Source organism: Scleropages formosus, chromosome 18, assembly GCF_900964775.1.
Source record: "Scleropages formosus chromosome 18, fSclFor1.1, whole genome shotgun sequence".
In the NCBI taxonomy this organism is placed as follows: domain Eukaryota; kingdom Metazoa; phylum Chordata; class Actinopteri; order Osteoglossiformes; family Osteoglossidae; genus Scleropages; species Scleropages formosus.
This window is the reverse complement of record NC_041823.1, coordinates 3,661,365-3,667,364: the sequence shown is the minus strand read 5'-3', so window position 1 is coordinate 3,667,364 and position 6,000 is coordinate 3,661,365.

The following is a 6,000-nucleotide window of genomic DNA, read 5'->3' as shown; positions in this document are numbered from 1 at the left end:
ATCCTTGTAAATAACTGTACCGTTTTTATCATCAAATAGATAAAAGTATTGCTTTTACTGTACAGCATTTTCTTTTCTTCAAATGTTGTTACTTTATTTACATGTACAGCTATTCATTTATCAGACACTTTTCTCCAAAGCGAGGAACATCTCATAGAAAATACAACGTGTTCATTACATTAGGAGGAAGAGACACTTAGATGCAGACGTGTGATTTTTAAGTGCAGTTACTTTGTTTCTTTCCACCATATGAATCAATGTTCATCACACAAGTAGCTGCATAAAACAATTCCTGATCACCTTCCAATAAAATTTTCTTTTAGATACATATAAACATTTACGTTACATTACAGGAGTAGCTGTGTAAAGGTTTATAGGGGCCTGATCTTAAAGTTATGAAGCATGAACATTTACGTCATATATGAACTTAAGAGATGGGCGAAGTGAGTGTGGAAAAGGTGAGTTTTAAGACCCTTTTTAAATGTGGACAGAGATTCAGCAGTTCTGAGGGAGAGGGGGAGGTCGTTCCACCACAACGGAACCAGAACCCAGAACCTCCGTGCTTTGCCTTTCGTACGTTCGACCACCAAGCGAGCAAAAGTAGACGAGCAAAGGGGTCTGGCTGGGGTGGAGCGGATGATCAAGTCCTGTAGGTATCTGGGAGCAGTTCTACTGATACATTTGTAGGCCATAACCAAGGTCTTAAATTTGATCCAGGCAGCTATAGGAAGCAGGTGCAGAGAAACAAGTGGAGGAGATACATGGGAACCGTTTGGCAAATCAAGCACAACTCGGGCAGCAGCGTTCTGTGTACTTTATACTTTCACTACTGTGTTCCGCTATCTCAAATATGTCTGAATGTGAATCCGCTGTGTGAAATTCTTCGCATGCGAAAACGTAGTTGGTCAAAAAGAAGTTTTTTTTTTAAAGTGTTATTTTTTTGTAGGAACTATGTGTATATTCCTGTGGACAAAATATATCCATGTTTGTGTGTAGAGCAAGCTCTCTGTCAGCGGGAGGTGTAAAGGTGGGGGCGCCGGGAGGAGCTGGGGTCGGGACAGGAGATGTCAGTCAGAAAACCAGGTTATCGTTAGACTAAATTTTGTATCATAGAGTCTGGGTCTGATGGAGCCTCTGCTGGACTGGAGCTGTAATTAAGAGGTTAGAAGAGATGGAGGGGAAAGCAAATAGCGTTTATTACCAGTATGTAACATCCGGTGTCAAAAATATCTCTCAGCTGAAAATGTGTGTATCTATTTTTAGAAAGAGCTCATCTTATCCCGTTAGGGCCTCGGTTACCCAGAGCCGAAGACTATGGGTAAGGCAGGGTGCGCAGCCCATCGCAGGGCACTTGTACACAGCACCGGACTTCCTGATCTGTGTGTTTTTTCTGTGGGGTGGGGATGGGTTCGAACCCCAAATTCAACCCAGTATACGGTACTGTATTATTAAATACTGTATGATTTTTTCCCCATGACCTTTTCCATTTCCGCAGCAAATGTCTTCCCCCAACCACTTCATAAATTGTGTGTAGTTCGCATTTTTCATTTTTCACTCTCTTTAACAACACGGCAAGACCGGGTCACGACAACATAGACATTAGCAGTACATTGAGAAATTGCAAATATATTAACGCACATAAAACAAGGGCAAAAAGGTGCGATATTTCACAGATATGATCGTTTAGCACAAGTTCATACGTTCCAGAATTGATTTCAATAATCATGCAGATCAGACATTAATTTTTGTTGTGGAGAGAAAGTTAAAACGTTCGGTCAACCACATTTTAATAGAAGGTTGTTTAGGTGTCGACCGGAGCTCTAAAGTACTACATTTCCTCACCAAGAATATTAATCAGGTTACATTTCATAACTTCAGAAAAAGTTTGGATTCAATGTATCATTTACACTTTTCAGGATGCAACTTTTTTTCTCGCCAAGTTGTTAACCCTGCAAAGAGGACATGTGGGAAAGTGAGGTATCGCCGTCTGCTTTCCGGCGGCATCGCCAAGGTCGCAACCTCACAACCTCCCGACCCCGTGACCCCGCTGTCTACTGCCATATGTTCTTTGAGTCGTCACTTCTCCGGCACACTGACCCCCCTGGCGCTTCGTCACGGGCCGACACGCCTCTGAAACACGCGTGATCTAGGAGTGGCGAGTCCACGGTAACTTCCGGAAAAGAGGTAACATGGAATCTGGGCGCTATGCAGTACAACGTTAGGTGACATACAGTATGCATACAGATTTCGAAATTTACTCTTGATTGGAGATGGGAATGAAGTTGATAAATAGATTAATTACCTGTTTTTAATTTTGTTCCCTTAATATAACCCATTTGTCATCACAGCTTATTACTTTGGAGCAGGATCCTAAAGTTCAATTATACACTTTGATAGTTCAATAATAATAGATGTATAAGATCCCCTAACCTGAGATACCGGCTCACCGTCCAGATGGGAATTAAACAAATGCAGAATGTTTTTTTCATCTCGCTTCCAGATGAGTCCTGTAGAAAACAGTGGGATTAACCTCAACATCACCCAAGGACGGTGTACTTTGTGGCAGATGCTGTCAGACATCCTCTCTTCCCTCCCCCTGCAAAATATAGCCGATTCCTGATGCAGAATTGCTACAGCAGTATTTTAATTTATTATTATTACCACGATCGTTACTGCTTGTCACCGCGGATGACACCTTCTCCAAAACAGCAATTAACAATGTTAGTACATTAAGCTCCTTACACTGGTTTACCCATTTATACAGCAAGGTAATTTTTACTGTAATACTTTAGCATAAGTAACTTTATCTAGGGTACTACAGTAGGTTGTGTGATTGAAGCCCAGCTCTTATCTCTTTGTTACCTGCTGCCTGGGTTCGGAAAGTCCAGCTTGTCACTTTTTCCGTCGTGGAGTCTTCTTTTTTGGGGAACCAGACCGCTGGCTCTGACCTCTGGCCCAGTTCTGGCTCCTCGGGATGTCGGGTCTGATGGAGCCATTGTTCCAGAACTCGAACCCAGCTGTGCACATCTGAATGCGCTACACAAAGGCTGACCTTTTTCGAAAACAACCCAACGACGGCGACTGCATTCATGTTCCACGTTTCGCTCGAGTGTCGGAACCATCGACGGCTGAGCTCGAGAAGCACCGGATCTGGGCTCCGAACGAAACTGAGAAAATCTGGCTGTTTTTTCCCCTTACAATTTTCCTCACTTATACATCTACGTATTTTTCCTGCAGTAAATGAGGTTAAATACAATGCTTAAGGGTATTAGAGCAAAGCCCCTCCTGGAACTTGACTCAGCAACTTTCATTCACAGGTCTTTAACCCTGTTCATCCATCGTGACAAGTGGATTTCTTTGTTGAATCCCTTCAGGGTAAAGACCAAAGACCCACCCAGGAGCATGAATCAGCATCTTTAAGTGTTAATCCCCTTAACCGCTTTACAACCCTCTGCCTTCTTACTTTCACACTGTTCACACTGTTTTACTGTAAACTTTTAAGGGCCCCAGAGGTAACACCCCAGCGACCCCCGAGGGGTCTGCTTGCCTAATTAGGCAGACCGGATTGATTTTTAGCAGAACTGTGAGCTGAAACAATATAATTACGGTTTTGACCTTTGCTGTGTCCACTGGGCCAAAGGTTAATGATGTGTAATAGAGAAGCAACATGAAAAATGTATACTCTTAGCAAAAAGTGCTACCTGTTTCCATGGAGCAGATCAATAAAACACGGCTGTGCAAATGCCAACACATTCGCACGTTCTTCCAATCATCGCTCCCATGTTTATTCATATTCAACCTCTCAGGGCTCTTTTGGTTTCTAATGAGACTCTTTCATTGGGTTCTGGAAATGGTCTTCTCCGCCAAGCCGTACACACGTTGTTTTCCTCCAAAGCTTCGCTTTCATGTGACCTTTATCGTTGCTAAGGAACTTAACCCAATGACATTATCAATTTTTAATTCATTTACCTAATACTGTTCTCTAAGAAAGGGGGGCGCGGTGGCGCAGTGGGTTGGACCAGGTCCTGCTCTCCAGTGGGTCTGGGGTTCGAGTCCCGCTTGGGGTGCCTTGCAACGGACTGGCGTCCCGTCCTGGGTGTGTCCCCTCCCCCTCTGGCCTTACGCCCTGTGTTGCCGGGTAGGCTCCGGTTCCCCCGTGACCCTGTATAGGACTAGCGGTTCTGAAAATGTGTGTGTGTGTGTGTGTGTTCTCTAAGACAACTTTCAGTGTTAGGTTTTCACACAAAGCCACTTACGCAGCATGGTGATTTTTACTGGGTAAATTGAGTTTAAACACCTAGATAAAGGAGTGAGGATTCAACCCTGGTCTTTTGCTTGCTGTTTAGTATTTCTGACCACTGTGCTACCTGTCCAGAACACCTTAAAAGTGACCCATTTTTAAAGCTGGGTATTTTACTGGGGTGTTTCAGGTTCACTGCTTTGTTCAAAGACACCATAGTATGACTCTTACTTGGGTTTCTAAGACACCTTCAGGGTACAAGCTGAGACCCTTAACTTTCTACTGTAAATGCCGTCTCTTGCTTATATTACCATGGTACAGCGAGCAGCGCTGCTGTCTTACAGCGCCTGGGTGGTGTGAGAGGACCTGGGTTCGATCCCCACTCAGTCTGTGTCGAGTTTGCATGTTCTCCCCCTGTCTGTGTGGGTTTCCTTCGGGTGCTCTGGTTTCCTCCCACACTCCAACAACATGCTGTTCAGGTTCACCCATAGTGTGTGAGTGACAGAGAGAGTGTGTGTGTTCCACTGATGTATGGATGAGTGACCCAGTGTAAGTAGTGTATCTAAGAGTGTAAGTCACTGTGGTGAATAAGGTGTGTGGGCTCATAACACTACACAGAGTTCATTGGAAGTCACTTTGGAGAAAAGTGTCTCATAAATAAATAAATGTAAATAGTTGATAACAAACCCTTAAGTTCTCTTCACATGCTGTTTGGCCAAGAATTCAGAGGTGAAGCGATGATAATGAGGACACTTTTATATTTCATCTTGCTTCCAGACATCAGTTTTTTTCAGCACATTTTTGTTTTCAGTTTCTTTTTGACTCTCGATAATAGGAACAAAACGAATAATGACATTCTATTATTTCTCCGTCTCCATTTGAATTCCGACATCCTCTCTGGATTTGCGAACGCTGCCTTTAAAGCGGGCAGCACTGCTTGCTTTGGGGACAAGCGTGTTAGCTTGGTATTAGCGCTGTTTACCATGCCATCAAACAATGTTTACACACTTTTGGTCTTACTGCTGAAATCCACTGTTCTGGAACGTTCCGTTGTGCTGTTCAACAATGAGCTTGACCGCAAAAGTGATGGACTAAATGAATTCTAAATTTCCTCGAGACGCTCGCTGAGGATTCCTGCGCTGTTAGCACTACGTAGCGCCTAAAAGATACTCCCATGGCCTTCTGGTATTTTCAGTGTTGGGTTTTTCAGTGTTATTTTTTCAGTTGGGGTTTCGAATAAATGCTGGTAGTTAAAGGCGTGCTGTGAATCCGTCGGGATGCCGTGTCCCCTGGAGTGGAGGCACAAGTAATAGCATCTTTAGCTCAGAGAAGGGGTGCTCTTTGCACTAGATGCCTTTTCATGTCAACCCGATAGAACAAACTCAAAGAAAATGTCACTTATATTGTTACAACGGGGTGAGAAGTGACATCTTAAAATGTCACTCAAGACAGGATTGCACAGATACTCTTAAAAATCCGTGCGCGTCACCATTCCAAGCATGCAGCCGAAAGACGCCAAAAATGTTGCGTTCCAGTCGATGTTGTTCGCCGTTATTTCTCTCACATTTTTGCGCAACGGGGTTCAGGATGTTAGGTTTGTACACAAAGCTTCTTACAATGATTTACTCATTGATACAGCTGGCGCATTTTTACTCGTTCTCCACACTCCGTGAGTTCCACATATCCGTGTCAATAAGAAAAGTAGGTCCGGTGTGGAGGAACGAGCTCCCCCTCTCCCTCAGAACTGCTGAATCCCTGTC